Source organism: Puma concolor, chromosome C2 (genome assembly GCF_028749965.1).
Source record: "Puma concolor isolate L17-30 chromosome C2, mPumCon1.1.hap2, whole genome shotgun sequence".
Lineage (NCBI taxonomy): Eukaryota > Metazoa > Chordata > Mammalia > Carnivora > Felidae > Puma > Puma concolor.
Genome location: NC_141675.1, coordinates 61,944,390 through 61,962,978, shown reverse-complemented (window position 1 = coordinate 61,962,978; position 18,589 = coordinate 61,944,390). Strand labels below are relative to the sequence as shown.

Sequence of the window (18,589 nt, the reverse complement as noted above, 5' to 3'; positions counted from 1 at the left end):
AACCCCTTCAATATGAACATAAATGAATTTTCCTGGAGAAAATAAGATCCTCAAACATATGTAAAAAAGCAGGTAGAAAAAAAGCACGGCATCATACACATACTTTATTTTTAAATTCCATGTGGGCTATTGTTCTTTTCAAATCTGAACTACTGTGACCTCTTGTTTGCAACAGATCATATATATTGAATAATAATATTTTAAACTCAAGCCTCCAGTGAAACTTTAAAAGATGTTCTAAGAACAAAATTAATTAATCCACATGTACCCCATCTGTATTTTTATTTAGACTGATGGTGGATAATTTAAAGAGACAAATAAAAAATTTTGATGTGAACTTTTTTTCAGATTAAATAAATATTAAGCCATAAACATTTTTTAGCTTCCTAAAACAAAAACAAAAACAAAAACACAACAACAAAACATATACACATATACGTAACATGCATACATGCGCACACTATTCTGTTCTTCTTTAAACCTGGACTTTGTTTTAATCATTTGTTTTTCTACTTTTGATAAGTGTGGTTACAAATACTTCCCTCTTAAACCCTCTAGAAGAAAAAAAGCACTTCCAGAATAGTAAATATGGTTATGGGCACTGAATCAGGATGACTGGGGGAGATGGAATTGGTAAATGAGAGGCTTGCCACATAACTTGTATCAACAAGACACCTGCTATTTAGCTTTAACCAACTGGTTCCTAGTAGGGATTGGAGAATAATGCCAAATCTTCTGACTTAATTAAGAAAAAAACGACTTTTTGGGGAACTCTTCTGAATTTTAGATGTGTGCAACTGTAAGAGTCACAAGCTCTTAACCTTCTGGCCAAATAGTACAAGTGTACTGCCTGATCCCTTTGTGGCTGGATTATGCCATGTGACCAGGTCTTCTCAATGATTCGTTAAGCCAGATTTTCATTGTGGGTGTCTGACCTTCCAAAGCTCTTTTCTCTCTGCTCTAGCAATTAATAATACCCCAGATAGTGGCTGCTTTATCAAGGCGGGTGCAGAGTGAAGGCAATTCAGTGCAATTGTCCTCCTGTGATACATGTGCTACGTGAGTGAAAGATAAAATTTTGTTATTTTATACTACTGAGGTGTGTGTGTGTGTGTGTGTGTGTGTGTGTGTGTGTGTGTGTGTGTCTGTGATTGTGATAGCTATAAAGAGCTTATCCTGGCTGATATAGACACTAACTCAGTTAAAAACACAACACAGCAATATGTGGACTAACACAAAGTCACATACCAATGTGGGCCAGGATTCACCAAAGGACCATCAGTTTTTAGTCTGAAACACACTGAATGTGCTTAATAAGAGAGTTCATGTGATTTGGGTTCAATAAACAAACTAAATGTTAGATTGCTACAAAGAATATATGATCTTGACATTAACTAGAGAAGAAAGAATGTAAAGAGGAGGGTAAGGGAGGAGGAGACAGAGGAAGGAAGGAAAGGGAGTAGGGAGAAGAGGAAAACAACAAAAAAAATACTTAGAATGAAAAGCAGACAAAGTAAAAAATTGATTAGGGTGACTAAACCTGATTAATATTCTAAAACAGTCAAGTCTGTTCAGAAGCCCATGTGGGCACCCATCTGACTGGCTACAACAACCCTTCCCAAATATACCTAGGGCCTTTCTGAAGCTTTCTTCTTCCATATGTAGCCTGAGTTGTTGTTGTTGTTTAATGTTTATTTATTTACTTTTGAGCGAGCACAAGTGAGGGAAGCACAGAGAGAATCTGAAGCAGGCTCCAGGTTGACCTGTCAGTGCAGAGCCAGATGCAGTGCTGGAACCCATGATCCACAAGATCATGACCTGAACAGAACTCACTTAACCAAGGGAGCCACCCAGGTGCCCCTATTTATAGCCTGAATTTTAAACCTTTCCACCCCTCCTTTCCCCCAATAAACTTCTAGGTCTTAGTTCCCCTCTGGAAAACCAGTCAGCTCTTTATAAGACATTTACATTGTTTAGAGTAATGTATTTGTGGCTATTAATATATTGTTCCTCTTTACCATAGTATTTTGATTTTTTCAAACATAGCCTTTATGTATAAACTCATAGCTTGGAGAAGTGAAAGTACACAGCTTAGTAGCTGAAGGTACAGATTTGAGAGTCAGCCTGCCTGATTTCCATACCTATAGTGTGTAGCCTTGGGAAAATAATATTTTGCTACTTTTCCTCCATTTTCGCATCTGCAAATGAATGATAAGAGTATCTATCTTACTTAGTTCTGTTAAGTATTTACAACAGTGCCTAACACATGGTAAGTGCCATACAAACGTTTGTTAAATAAACGAGCAAACAAATAAGTAAATATATACATGCTGGGAATATTAGATTTCAGATTACTGTGAAATATTGGCTGAGAAAGGGAGGAGTGGAGTAACTTTGAACTTCTTCCAAGTCTCATGGTATACAACTTACATGCCTTATATTCAACTTACTCATTATTCTCAACAGTAAGTCAGAGTTGTTATTTCATCTAAGCGGATATTCCTACATGAAGCTTCAACTATGGGTGGTAAGAACTGAATCACTGATAGCCATTTCCATTTTGATACAACAGATGGGATACAACATTTAACAATAACACCTAAAAAGAGAGAGAAAACCTACTCAGAAGCTAAACAAAACATCTCTTGCTATTATCAATATACTTGAAAAGATCTAACACAGCTCTCTGAAAGCTTTGCCTCATTGCTTAAATTCCAGTGCAAAGAAAAACCATGTCATTTCAATAAGTCTTTGCTGTTAACTTAGAAAATGATTTGGTATTTCAGTTTATTTCAAGCATAAAATTTAAGGTATGCCTTCTATCAAAAGACTACTTTCTCATAAAACATCTTTCCCCGTGTGTTCTGTATTCACATGTTATACTATAAAAGTCAAGTATGTGTTGACTCTTTCTACACTCTGAGCTGTATTTACAGACTTCCCCTTGACAATCACCAACAAAACAGAAGAAGCTGCTTCTCTGCCCCTCACCATTCCTCAACCTCACTGGCTTTATGGTGTCCTTGTTGTTTTACTGAGATAACCATTAAAGGGTGGTTCACAAGCCTATGCAGTCAATCTGTGCCTCCATATCGCCTCTTCCCTCCTAACTTAACTCTTCTTCCAGCAGAGGATGGAGAGGTGTATACACAGAATTTAGAGGAATGTTTGGTTTCTTCAACAAATTTGGAAAACAGATTCTGCTTGATTTTTCTGAGTTTAAGACTCTCTGGGTGGTAATCTCAAGAAACATATTTACAAGTAATGAAGGAAACAATTCTCAAACAACCTGTGGAAATTTTCAGAATTGAGAATTAATTCAGATGTTCAAAAAGGAAACCTCGGAAGAAAACTACAAACCAGCCATTCAGTATATTACACTTAATGTAGATTCTTTCTGTATCCATCTGTGAATCTCATTTATCTCCTGGAATAAACAAAGTCTCATTATGAAATTACTACTTTATATCTTTTGCTTTCATTTTCTCCAGACTTGGCCTTATTGGCAATGCCTAAGAGTATTGGTAGGCTTGAAAGCCTATCTACCTTTCTTCGAAGTTGTGTATTTAAAACTGAAAACAATCCTGTGGGGTAACTACTTCTAAGCCCTACAATATCACAGTCATCTTTCTTTGCTTTATGAAATAGATTTCCAATTGTTGTCTGAAATCTTTACAAATGTCTTTAAACCATACACGTCCCAGAGACAAAGGCACAGGAAATACAGCTTTTTGATAATGAACACTAAATTACTCAATCACCAATGTAATCATGTATTTTATTTGGAATGCTGTATGAAATATAAAAAAGCTAAAACTTTTTCTGAAGTTTTTTTTTTTTATACTTTTTCATGCTAGTCAATATCCAAATACAAAGAAATTTAAAGCTACCAAGCTACCAATCACAACTCAAATGACAAAACAAAACAAAACAAACCTTGAACTGTTTTGTTAGACTAACAGGCTAGTAATGCATTTTTGGAACTAGATGTCAGCTATATTTTTTTGTACAATATTTCACATTTTACATGTATACAGGCAAGAGCTTCTTCTGCCTTTAATGCATTCACTCTTTCATTCAACATTCAACAGGACGGCCCTATTAATTCTTCCTCCAAACTGCAAATACATTCATTTTAATGAGAGGAATCGAAAGCCCCATGGGAAACACTGAAATAAAAGCCATTTTCCTTACAACAGAAGCAGAGATTTTAAAAAGTGATTCTCAGAACTCTGTGTGGGGAAAGAGGTATGCAGAAGTTGAATTCCTATATCACTCCACTCACTTTCTTTTTTTAAAGTTGTAACTAATAAATTACTCAACTGTTTAAAGGAAGAGTCAGGGGTGCCTGGGTGGCTCAGTCTGTTAAGCGATCAACTCTTGATTTTGGCTCAGATCATGATCCCAGGGTCGTGGATTGAGCCTTGCATTGGGCTCCATACTAAATGTGGAGCCTACTTAAGATTCTCTCTCTCTCTTTCTCTCTCTCTCTCTCTCTCTCTCTCTGTCTCTGCCTCTCCTGCCTCCACACATGCAAATTCTCTCTCTCTAAAATATTTTTTTTTTAAAACAGGAAGAGCCAAAGAAACTTACAGAAAGCTTATAAAATTACGTGGATATTTCTTTGCCCATTATGCAATGGCCATTACAGAGGCAAATGTTTCACTTTCCATTATACCCATGTCAAAGAGAATCACCTACAGGGCTGCATAGAATAATAAGGTCACAGCATGAAGACCAGGCACACACAGAGCCCTCACAAGTCATAGGATTAGTTCAGGTCTCATGGCCTCTCGAGACCTGTCTAAACAGTCAGCCTTGCCAATCTGAAGTAAAACAGCAAGAATAACCATGAGAACCAGAAAGAAAAGGAAAGCTATAGCTGGCAGGAAAACAGGTGTAAGAAAAGGCTGTCAGAGTAAGAGTACCACCAGTACTTCATATCAAGTGCTTAATACTCTCACTACCTCTAGGCCTGGAAGAAGCTGGGTTAGATCAAATACAGGCAGGGAATCTGAAACACAGAAGATCTGAAGGTTCTTGAAATATTTGCAGATATGGCATTCGTGCATTCATTGAACATACTATTCAGTGCCTACTATCATAGAGAGTGCTGAGATGACAAAGACAAAACAGATGTGGTCTTTTCCTCAAAGAACAGTGAATTGAGGAAGTTGGGCTAGTTAAGGGACACTTAAAATATAGCCCAATAATATCTGTGATGAAAGAAAGTGCAAAATGCTTTGAGAAGCAAACCAATTCAAGCTGAGATTATAGACAATTCTTCCCAAAGGCCTAAGATGTCTTGAAGAACAAAAGAGATGTTATTTTTTACAATACATGTCTATTTATTTGTTCCACAAATAAATTGTAAATTTAGTCCAACTAAAGAGGGGCTTAGAACCAGGACAGTCTGGGGAAACTGATATGAGGCCATGAAAATACCTACAGCACATCTAGAGGCCTCTACAGAATCTGGTGTCTGGATACAGGATGGAAATACTTGAAGAGGAAACTCAAGAGACTGTGACGGTCCGGTTATGGATGGTTTGGGGCACCAAGCACAAGAGTTTGCTTTTTTATTCTGCAGACTGTGGGGAAACATTGAGAGGTTTTAGGCAGCAGAGTGAAATGATTAGATGTGTGTTTCAGAGCAACTTTTCTGGCAGCCTCAGGAAGAACAGATGGAGGAGGAAGGGGATGATCTGCATGGTGATAAGTTAAGAGGCTACCACATGGAGAAGACTTGAGAGATTAAAGCAGAGTGGTAACTGTGAGCATGGAATGAGGGGACACATTCATGATTCTTAGGAGGCTGAATCAATAGGGTTTGGTGATGGATTATAGAAGGGAAAGAAGCCTCATGTGGCTATTGGATTTCTTATTAGGATGTGTCATTCACCCACTTAGAATATATAGGAGGAGGAGCATGGTGGAAGGGAGAAGAATAAAAGATTGATTTAGAAGTCCCTGTGGGGTGTTCAAAAAGAACTGCTATTGAACATTTGGATATAAATATTTAGAGTCCAGAGAAGCAGTCTAGGCCAGAGATATGCATTTGGCTGTTATTCTAAGCATGGGATTAGCATGAAGACATACAAGAGAATATGGGTACAAGAAGAGCAGAGGGCCTAAGAAGGAGCCATGCAAAACAAGGGTGTTTTGCATGCCTGGTTTAGGGATATTGTGAAGCCAGCTCCAGGCTCAAAAGGGCATGAAAAAGTTAAACATAGGGTTACCAAGTGATCCAACTATTCCACTCCAGAAATACTACTGAAAAGAAATTTAAAAATGGTCACACAAAAACTGCACTTGAATGTTCTTAGTAGCATTATTCATAATAGCCAAGAAGTTGAAACAACCCAAATGTCCAGAACTGATGAAAGAGTAAGTAAAATGTGGTGTTTCTGTACAACGGAGTATTAATGAAAGGAAGTCCTGATGCATATGACAACCTGGATGAACTCAAAAACATTACGTTACCTGAAAGAAGCCAGCCACTCACTACATGATTCTATTTACATGAAATGTCCAGAAAAGGCAAATCTATGCAGATGGAAAGTAGTTTCTTGGTTACCTAGGCTGGGGAGATGGAAGGAGTGAGGGAGGGTTTCTCTCTGAGGTGATGAAAACCTTCTAAAATTGACTGTAGCAATGGCTGCATGATTCTATGATTGCATGAAAAGTCACTGAACATGAGTAAATTTAAATAAGGTTGTTATGTGTATGATATCTTAATAAAGCTGCTAAAAGATGGTAGGAAAGGACACTTGAAAGTATAGATAAGATGAATCTAAGTACAAAGGCTTAAAACTTATAAAAATCTCTCTGAAGTTTGATCTATGGAAAAGTAATCTCACACCCATTGCCACAGACACTAGAAGACATCAGTGATAGGTAAATACCGGGGTAGAGGAACAAAGGAGTCTAATCAGTCTAGCGAGGATTCCTCACCTATTTGGTGAAAGCAAAGTCCAATGAATAGGCAGGGAGGCTGCTTGGCGGTGAATATTAATCAAAGTAACATTTTCAAACAATTTAGGCTACTCCACATGTAAATATAAAACGTTTCAGAAGCTGACCTTTGCATTTTTGCACGTGCTACTTTACCGGGGAGAAAATCCACACTGGGAGACTATGGATTGTTCAGACTCTCACCCCTGCGAGGCCCTCATTTCCTTCACCACTGTAAAGGTTTCTATAAGAAGTGGAGAGAATGGGCATCAATTTCCCAATTGGCCCAGTTTACTCATTTGCTTCTCAAAATGTCTGTAAGGAAAATTATAAAGCACTGAACAGGGTATCCAACTTGAAAACAGTTCTCTCTCCTTTTTTATTTCTGTAAGGCAGTATCATTAGCTCTGGTTGCTTTTCCTGAAAGGGCCTTGCTCCTCACACCTTTGTAACATTACTCATGATCTACCCCCCTTGTACCTGCCCTCCTTTCCTCTTCATATTCTACACCTTCCTTCGGAGCCAATAGCAACATGGCTCACATTTTATTGGGGCCCACAACAATTTCTCTCTCCATCAAATTCCTAGTACATTTACAGGTAAGATCTCACCACTTGGTGCTCTCTGACTTAGGTGTGTGTTTTATCTTCATAGCCAGGACCCAAGTGGTTCAACAGCAGACAAGATGATTCTCTATGTTCTTGATAATATCCAGCATACTGTGTGAAAGTAACAGATTCTTATTAAATACCTAATTATGGCACAAAGCAAAATAATTTTTAAGTTATCGATGTCCTAAAATTATTTCCTACATATATTAAAAATAATTGACTGAAGGACAAATGCCATATGATTTCACTCATATGTGGAACTTAAGAAACAGAACTAATTAACATGGCGGGGGGTGGGGGGAAAGAGAGGAAAACCAAGAAACAGACTCTTAATGATAGAGAACAAACAGGGTTGCTGGAGGGGAGGTGGAAAGGGGATGGCCTAGATGAAAGATGGGTATTAAGGATGGCAATTGTGTTGAGCACTGGGTGTTTTATGTAAGTGATGAGGCACTAAATTCTACATCTGAAACTAATATTACACCGTATGTTAACTATCTAGAATTTAAATAAAAACTTAGAAGAAAAATAATAAAAATAATTTACTGATGTATCAAAATGCATCAAAGTTACTGAACACTCGCTGTGTGCAGAGATTCTGTGAAATTCTATAAGTACATGATCTAATCTTACTCTCTTAACAGTCCTATAAGGCAGTTAGTCTTACCATCTTTATTTTGCAGATAAAACAAATAGAAGTTTGATGTGTTTATATAATTTGTCCAAGTTCACAAGGATTTCTGCATATTAAATTCAATACGTTTGATAGAATATTTGTTCTTTTACCTTCTAATATTGGTCAAAAGACTTCTAATCAAATACTGGAAGATATAATCACTCAGAGTCAGGAAGATCTGTGTTTAAATCCTAAACTCACAGAATCATTGTTTATTCAAATATACAATGAGGTTAATAACATCTGATTCACAGGGGCATGCGAAATTCATACATCAAAAGTTCCCAGCTACAAGAGGAAAATAATATTATTTCTTTCTCAATCTACTTTAATCATAAATGTTTTCAAGAATTTACCATTATTTTTGGAAGCAAACATATCAGTAATTCCAGAAGTGTTAAGGAATTTTTCAGGATATTAGTGCAGATTTATATTTACAACAGTTGTAGGATGTTAAGCTTTTCTTCAAAGAGATGAATTAAGCCATCTTGTTCTTATTAAAGACCAAGGTGAGAATTCTACCAGTCATTATATGTCATCTCTGATTTGTTCCTAAATACAGAGTAATTCTCAATTTCTTCAGCAAATAACTCCACAATGAGAACTTGAAAATGACAGGTAAGGTAAAGTACACAATTTTTGTGAGCATGTATGTGTCTCTATGAGTGCAAAGAAGGATGAGGAAACAAAGATGCTATCTAGAACAATTCTTTAAGGCATACCTCTTTGGCACTGAATTCTTACCCAAAAAATATCCTTCAGAATCTAAATTCTTTATTCATTTATTCCCCTTTGGAAACAAATCAAGTGAACTGCCCTACCAATAGTGTATAAAGTCTGAACAATGATGATCTTTTCAAAATACGATTAGACTTGTAGAGCTGTAAAATAAAATGCTTTCAACTGTGTTTGTAACCAGCCTGCTTCCCTAGCTGAATCTGGGCAAGGTGCTCTGGTTGAAATCCAGCCAGAAAACCCACTATATCCTAGAAAGGACTTCTAAACTGCACCATGGCTTATAGAGGGAAATACCTTGTATGGAAGTTTGCCTCATTTTGTTAGGGCTCTGTCTAATCCTGCTGATAGATTACATAACATGATTAACTGAGTTTTGTTTTTACTGCAGGTTCAAAACTATTTATTGATTTACCACTACATGACCATATTAAGCAGGGTTCTCCAGAGAAACAGAACCAAAGAACCAACAAGATATATGTACAGGAAGAGATTAATTGTGAAGAACTGGTTCACACAATTATACTGTAAAGTCCCATGATCTGCTATCTGTAAGCTAGAGACCCAGGAAAACTGGTGGTATAATTCTAGCCTCAATCTGAAGGCTTAAGAACCAAGGGAGCTAGCTGATGGTATGAATTCCAGTCCAAGGGTACGAAAAGACCAATGGCCCAGCTCAGCTGGCAGGCAGGAAGCAAAAAGGAGGAAACTCTTCCTTCTTCTGACTTTTTGTTCTATTCAGGCACTCAAAAGACTGAATGATGACCACTGATGTTGTTGACTCTTGAACAACATGGGGGTTAGGAGCACTGACCCGTCCTGCAGTCAAAAATGCACATATAACTTTTAACTCCCCCCAAATTAACCACTAATAGCCTACTATTGATTGGGAGCCTTACCAATAACATAGTCAATTAACACATATTTTGTACCTTATATGTATACTATACTAACACAATACAGTAAGCTAGAGAAAATAATATGTTATTAAAAAAATCAAAAGGAAGAAAAAAGTACATGTACAGTACTGTATTTATATTTTTTTAAAAATCCACATGTAAGTGGACCTTCACAGTTCAAACCCGCATTGTTCAAGGGCTAAGTGTACTTTGAGTCTACAGATCCAAGTGATAATCTCATCCAGAAACACTCTCACAGACACATTCAGAAATAATGTTTGATATGTGCAACTCTTGGCCCAATCAAGTTGACACCTAAAATTAACCACCGCAACAAAAGTACTGTGAGCATACATGAGTGCATAAGAAAGAATTAGCTTCCCTCCTGATGCTTAGAATGTTGTTGAGAAAATACAGAGCTGATGATCATGTCATTTATTGTCCACAGTGGGACACTTTTTAGAATGGAAAGGGATTCTATTAATAATTAAGCTGGGGCAAAACTGTCCGGGAAAAAGTAAAATATATATTCATATATTTACCCTTTTACATAAGTAGGTATAAAAATTTTATTCAAAATATGACAAGAGTGGGGGTGCAACCCTAAAAATAGTTGGGTTTTTCTTCATATGGATCTTTTAAAACTTTGGTCCTCTACAACCGTATGAAATTCTGGCAGGTCCTGTAGCTTCTCCTATCTTCTTTAGTCACTAGGACAGCTTGTTTCAGTAATTTGAATATCTTTTCCAGTACCATAATTAAAACTCCAATTTCATTTCCCTTAACAGTGGTTCTCTGTTGGGAAAGATGCATGAAAGAGGAGGGGTATTCTGCCTTCAGGGAATATTTGGTAATTTAGAGACATTTTTAGCTGTCACAGCTGGGAAGAGTCGATGCTACTTGCATCTAGTGAGTAGATGCCAGGACGGATGCTAAGCATTCTACAATAACAGCACAGTCTCCCACAACAACAAATTACCTATCCCCAAATCTCAGTAATGCCAAGTTTAGGAAACCCTGCACTAGGATAACTGCTCTATCCAAGTGGGAGCTTACTTCGGACCTGAAAATCCTTAAAGGCAGTGGAGGAATGTTAAATTCTTCCTTCTCCCTTAGCTTCAATTCCCTACCCCTACTTTCAGTGGTTTCTGGTCCTCAGAATTCAGATTCAGGCCCAGGAGAATAAGGGATCAGGGATCAAGGGCATATTCCTACAACTGTCACAGTTATAATCTGGAACTTTTCTCTCTGGTATGTGGTGAACACATAATTGCTTTAAGTGTTTGCATGAATGTTGTTACTTTAGACAATGTGAAGATAATTAACAGTGGGCAATGCCTCTCAAGGTCTAAAGACTATCAAATGTTGATTAAGTTCAGTAAGAGAGAAGTCCTTGATGACCTTAGTTGGGCTATATACAGGGTGAGAGTTGCAAGAAGCCAGATTAAAGAAGGAGCAAGAAATAAAACATAGGGACAGTGATTCCATAAAATCATTTTTCTAGGCATTTGGCTCAAGAACACAGAGGAGATTAAACAGAGGGGAGGGAACAAGATGGTGGAGCTACATTAAATTTCTGCTTATCTCATCCCTGAAATGCAACTAGATCAGAAACAAGCCATTTTGCACAGCTAGAAAATTGATCTAAGGATTAACACAACAACCTGCATAACTTGAGCCACAGAACTCAGCAGGTACATTGTATGGAGAGGTGAACTGGGGGACAGAAAAGCTGCAGAGGGTAAGGAGTTATTTTTGTTTGAGAAGAGAGGGCAGAGATGAGGAGAAAGTATGGGAAAAGCACAACCCCTGGGAGCAGGTGGAAAGAAAGGGAAAGAGTGGAAGCATCCACAAGGGCCAGAACAAGAAAGGGGAAAAGGAAAAAGGAAAGGGTTTCAACGCCATTAGGACTCTATAAACAGGGAAGCACAGAGTAGGAAATTCCATAGCTTGATACCTGGCAGTGCTATGGTGGCAAGGCAAATCCCAGGAGCAGACTGAGAGGTCTGAGGGCCCTTGGGCCACAGTGGAGAGGCGATACCCCTGCTAGGAGGACATTTGGTAGAGGCTGTGTAGCCTCTGCATGGGAAAGGGTCCCAGCAGACCCCAGAGAAAAGCAATGTTTGCTGATGTTGGAACAAGGATGCTAGGGTGTGGTGAAACCTGGAGCCACTTGTGTGCTGTGATTTGCCATAGTCTCCTGAACCATTGCTACTACACAATTGCATGAACTTTTTCTGGGGCAGGTTGACACCTGGATGCAGTCTCTGGGTCTCTGTAGTGGTGCGGTTGCATAAGCATTCTTGGGGGCAACCCAGCACCTGACCATTGCTCGGCAAGACGCTCCCCAAGAGAGTCAGAGCAGGCCCAAACCACAGGGCCCTCAGAAGTGAGCGGTTTGGAAACAGAGCCCCATCTGAGATAAAATTCAGGAGAGAGGTGCCACCTGGTATGCTGACAGCTTGGTCACAATGTAGAAGCAGGGAGTAGATGGAAGCAGGAGACAAAGGAGAGGTGCCTGATGGCTGGTCACTGAGAGAACAGTTCTGAGGCTGGAGTCTGGAAAGCTGTGTGACGTCATTTTCACCTCTCTTGTGCCTTCACATACACGAACACCACACTGAACCACCCCAGTAAGCTAAGCATTGCCACCTAGTGGAGAATGGAGCTGTTCAACCAAGTCCAGTTCAAGTGCACCAACCAAGTCCTAGAGGACTACCACAAGTCTCTCGGCCTGCTTAGTTTACAGATTATAGTGTTTCATACTTTGACTTAGCGGGAATTAGATGTAATTTCATTCAGATTTCATTCTGTTCATTGGACCATCAATTCATTTTTTTTCTTTTTCTTTTCTTATTCTTGGATACAGAAAGAGAAAAAATTATTTGTATTTTCTATTTATTTTTTTTAATTTTTACTATATTTTCTATTTTTTTATGTTTTTTATCCTATCCTTTCTTCATTTTATTTTATTCTATTTATACTTTTTAAATTTTTAAACGTTTTCTTATTTTTTCCTTTTTTCCTTTTTTTTCTTTTTTCTTTTCTTTCCATTTTTTCTCTATTCGATCAAGGTCAAAAACCAGACCAAAACACACCAAGGATCTAGCTTTCTTTATTTGTCTTTTTGTTGTTGCTGTTTTTAATTTTGTAATTCTTATTTTTTTATTTTATTAATTCTTTTTCTTCCTCCAAAATGATGGAAAGAAGGAATTCACCCCAAAAGAAAGAACAGGAAGAAATGACAGCCAGAGACTCAATCAACACAGATATTAGCAAGATGTCTGAACTAGAATTTAAAATCATGATAATAAGAATACTAGCTGGAGTTTAAAGAAGCATAGGGGCACCTGGTGGCTCAGTCAGTTGAGCATCTGACTTTGGCTCAGATCATGATCTCAGAGTTCGTGAGTTTGAGCCCTGCACTGGCCTGTGGGCTGACCACTCAAAGCCTGGATCCTCCTTTGGATTCTGTGTATCCTTCTCTCTCTGTCCCTTCCCCACTAATTTTCTGTCTCTCTCTTTCAAAAATAAATAAATATTAAAAAGAAAGAAAGAAGTAAAAAAGCATAGAATCCCTTTCTGCAGAGATAAAAGAAGTAAAATCTAGTCAGGACGAAATTAAAAATGCTATAACTGAGTTGCAATTTCGAATGGCTGTCACAGCAGCACAGATGGATGAGGCAGAGCAGCGAATCAGTGATACACAAGACAAAATTATGGAGAATAATGAAGCAGAAAAAAGGAGAGAAATTAAGGCAAGTGGTCATGATATAAGAATTACAGAACTCAGTGTCTCATTAAAAAGGAATAGCATCTGAATCATAGGAGTCCCAAGAGAAACAGAGAGAAAAAGGGGTAGAAGGTTTATGTGAACAAATCGGAGCAGAAAACTTTCCTATCCTGAGGAAAGACACAAACATCAAAATCCAGGAAGCACAGAGAACTCCCATTAGATTCAATAAAAATTGACCATCAACAAGGTATATCAGTGTAAAATTCACAAAATACACAGACAAGGAAAAAATTATGAAAGCAGCAAGGGAAAACAAGTCTTAACCTATAAGGAAAGACAGATCAGGTTCACAGGAGACCTATCCACAAAAATGTGGCAGGCCAGAGAGGAGTGGCAGGATACATTCAACGGGCTGAATCAGGAAAATATGCATACGAGAATTCTTTATCCACCAAGGCTGTCATTCAGAATAGAAGGGTAGCTAAAGAGATTCCCAAACAAACAAAAATTAAAGGAGTTTGGGACCACTAAACCAGCCCTGCAAGAAAATTTAAGAGGGACTCTCTGGGGGGAGATAGGATGAAACAAAACAAAAAAGAGACCAAAAGCGACAAAGACTAGAAGGGACCAGAGAACATCACCAGAAACTCCAACTCTATAGGCAAAAAAGTAGATATAAATTTATATCTTTCAGTACTCACTCTAAATGTCAATGGACTAAATGCTTCAATCAAAAGACATAGGGTAATAGAATGTTTAAGCAAACAAGATCCATCTATATGCTGTTTACAAGACCATTTTAGACCTAAAGACACCTTCAGATTGAAAGTAAGGGGATAGAGAACCATCTATCATCTATCATGCTAATGGTCACCAAAGTAAGCTAGAGTAGCCATACTTATATCAGATAGTCTAGATTTTAAAATAAATATTGTAGCAAGAGATGAGGAAGGGCATTATATCATAATTAAGGGGACTATCCACCAAGAAGAGCAAATAATTGTAAATATTTATTCCCCCAATGTGGAGAAATCCAAATATATAAATCAATTAATCACAAATATAAAGAAACTCATTGACAATAATACCATAATAGTAGGGGACTTCAAGACCCCACCTACAACAATGAACAGATCATCTAAGCAGAAAATCAACAAGGAAACAGTGGCTTTGAATGACACACTGGACTGGATGGACTTAACAGATATATTCAGAACACTTAATCCTAAGGCAGCAGAATACAAATTCTTCTCAGGTGCACATGGAACATTCTCCAGGAAAGATCACACATTGGGACACAAATCAGCCCTCAACAATTACAAAAAGATCAAGATCATATGTGCATACTTTCAGACCACAATGCTATGAAACTCAAATTCAACCACAAGAAAAAATTTGGAAAGACAACAAATACTTAGAGATTAAAGAATATCCTACTAAAATATAAATGGGTTAACCAATAAGTTAAAGAGGAAATTAAAAAGTACATGGAAGCCAATGAAAATGATAACACCACAGCCCAAAACCTCTGGGATGCAACAAAGGCCGGCATAGAGGGAAGTATATAGCAATCCAGGCCTTCCTAAAAAAAGAAGAAAGGTCTCAGATACACAACCTAACCTTATACCTTAAACAGCATGGAAAGAACAGCAAATAAAACCCAAAACCAGCAGAAGAGGGGGAATAATAAAGATTGGAGTAGAAATCAATTCTATTGAAACTGAAATAACAGTAGAACAGATCAATGAAACCAAGAGCTGGTTCTCTGAAAGAATTAACAAAATTAATAAACCCCTAGCCAGTTTGATAAAAAGAAAAAGGAAAGGACCCAAATAAATAAAAGCAAGAATGAATGAGGAGAGATCACAACCAACACTGCAGAAATAAAAACAACAATAAGAGAATATTATGAGCAATTAAATGCCAATAAAATGGGCAATCTGCAAGAAATGGACAAATTCCTGGAAACATCAATTACGAAAACTGAAACAAGAAGAAATAGAAAATTTGAACAGATCCATAACCAGTAAAGAAACTGACTTAGTAATCAAAAAACAAGAATCCAGGGCCAGATGGCTTTCCAGGGGAATGCCACCTAACATTTAAAGAAGAGTTAACAGGGGCGCCTGGGTGGCTCAGTCAGTTAATGGCCAACTTTGGCTCAGGTCATGATCTCGCGGTCCGTGAGTTTGAGCCCCGCATCAGGCTCTGTGCTGACAGCTCAGAGCCTGGAGCCTGTTTCAGATTCTGTGTCTCCCTCTCTCTGACCCTCCCCTGTTCATGCTTTGTCTCTCTCTGTCTCAAAAATAAAATTAAAAAACGTTAAAAAAAATTTAAAAAAAATAAAGAAGAGTTAACACCTCTTCTTTTGAAGCTGTTCCAAAAAATAGAAATGGAAGGAAAACTTCCAAACTCATTCTGCAAGGCCAGCATTATCTTGATTCCAAAACTAAAGACCCCACTAAAAAGGAGAACTATAGACCAATTTCCCTGATGGACATGGACGCAAAAATTCTAAACAAGATACTAGCCAACCAGATCCAACAATACATTAAAAGAATTATTCACCACGAGTAAGTGGTATTTATACCTGGAATGCAGGTTCAGTATCTGCAAATCTGTCAATGTGATACATTACATTAATAAAAGAAAAGACAAAAACCACATGATCCTCTCAATAAATGCAGAGAAAGCATTTGACAAAATACAGCATCCTTTCTTGATAAAAACCCACAAGAAAGTAGGGGTAGAAGGATCATACCTCAATATCATAAGAGCCATATATGAAAGTCCCACCACTAATATCATAGTCAATGGGGAAAAACTGAGAACTTTTCCCCTAAGGTCAAGAACACCACAGGGATGTCCACCCTCACCACTGTTATTCAACATAGTATTGGAAGCCCTAGCCTCACAATCAGAAAACACTAAGAAATAAAAGGCATTCAAATCGACAAGCAGGAAGTCAAATTTTCACTCTTCACAGATGACATGATACTCTGTATGGAAAACCCAAAAGATTCCATCAAAAAACTGCTAGAACTGGGGCGCCTGGGTGGCTCAGTCGGTTAAGCGTCCGACTTTGGCTCAGGTCATGATCTTGCGGTCTGTGGGTTCAAGCCCCATGTCGGGCTCTGTGCTGACAGCTCAGAGCCTGGAGCCTGTTTCGGATTCTGTGTCTCCCTCTTTCTCTGACCCCCCCCCCGTTCATGCTCTGTCTTTGTCTCAAAAATAAATAAATGTTAAAAAAATTAAAAAAAAAACTGCTAGAACTGATCTATTAAGTTGGCAAAGTCTCAGAATATAAAATCAATGCACAGAAATTGGTTGCATTTCTTTACATCAATAATGAAGCAACAGAAAGAGAAATCAAGGAATCGATCCCATTTACACTTGCACCAAAACGATAAAATACCTAGAAATAAACCTAACCAAAGAGGTGAAAAATCTATACATTGAAATGTATACATCTATACATTGAAATCTATAAGGGCATTACCCTTATGAAAGAAACTGAAGACGAAAAATTGGGAAAATGTTCCATGCTCATGGACTAGAAGAACAAATACTGTTAAATGTCGATACTACCCAAAGTGATCTACATATTCAATGCAATCCTTATCAAAATAACACCAGCATTCTTCACAGAGCTATAGCAAACAATCCTAAAATTTGTATGGAACCAGGAAAGGCACCAAATAGCCAAAGCAATCCTGAAAAAGAAAACCAAAGTTTCGTGGTACTGGCATAAAAACAGACACTTATATCAATGGAACAGAATAAAGAACCCAGAAATGGACCCACAAACATATGGCCAACTAATCTTTGACAAAGCAGGAAAGAACATCCAATGGAATAAAGACAGTCTCTTCAGGAAATGGTGTTGGGAAAACTAGACAGTGACATGCAGAAGAGTGAACCTGGACCACGTTCTTACACCATACACAAAAATAAACTCAAAATGGATGAAAGACCTAAACATAAGGCAGGAAGCCATCAAAATGCTAGAGAATAAGGCAGGCAAAAACCTCTTTCACGTCGGCTGCAGCAACTTCTTACTCAACACGTCTCCGGAGGCAAGGGAAGCAAGGAAAAATAAACTATTGGGACCTCAAGGAGATAGAAATCTTCTGCATGGCTAAGGAAAGAATCAGAAAAACTAAAAGGTAGCCAACAGAAAGGTAAAAGATATTTGCAAGTGATGTATCAGATAAAGGGTTAGTATCCAAAATCTATAAAGAACTTATCAAACTCAACACCCAAAAAACAAATAATCCAGTGAAGAAATGGGCAAAAGACATGAATAGACACTTTTCCAAAGAAAACATCCAGATGGCTAACAGACACATGAAAAACTGCTCAGCATCACTCACCATCAAGGAAATATAAATCAAAACGAAATGAGATACCACCTCACACTTGTCAGAATGTCTAAAATTAACAACCCAGGCAACAATAGATGTTGGTGAGGATGTGGAGAAAGAGGAACCCTTTAACACTGATGGTGGGAATGCAAACTGGTACAGCCACTCTGGAAAACAGGATGGAGGTTCCTCAGAAAGTTAAAAATAGAACTACCCTATGACCCAGCAATTGCACTACTAGGTATTACCCAAGGAATACAGGTGTGCTGTTTCAAAGGGGCACATGTACCCCAATGTTAATAGCAGTGCTATCGACAATAGCCAAAGTATGGAAAGAGCGCAAATGTCCTTCGACAGATGAATGGATAAAGAAGATGTGGTATATATATACAATGGAGTATTACTTGGCAATCAAAAAGAACGAAATCTTGCCATTTGCAACTACATGGATGGAACTGAGGGTATTATGCTAAGCAAAATAGCCAGAGAAAAACAAAATATATGACTTCACTCATATGTGGAATTTAAGATACAAAACAGATGAACATAAGGGAAGGGAAGCAAAAATAATATAAAAACAGGGAGGGGGACAAAACATAAGAGACTCTTACATA

The 18,589-nt window shown here is 37.9% G+C and overlaps 1 pseudogene across 1 annotated transcript in view; it reads right to left on the bottom strand.

Moving 5' to 3' along the window:
* The window catches only part of LOC112849957 (uncharacterized), a 339,733-nt pseudogene extending 331,221 nt beyond the window's left edge, over positions 1 to 8,512 (bottom strand). The window contains exon 1 of the transcript XR_015240104.1: positions 7,566 to 8,512. The product of XR_015240104.1 is annotated as an uncharacterized LOC112849957 (transcript). The remainder of the gene's footprint in view (positions 1 to 7,565) is intronic.
* Between the last annotated feature and the right edge of the window lie 10,077 nt (positions 8,513 to 18,589).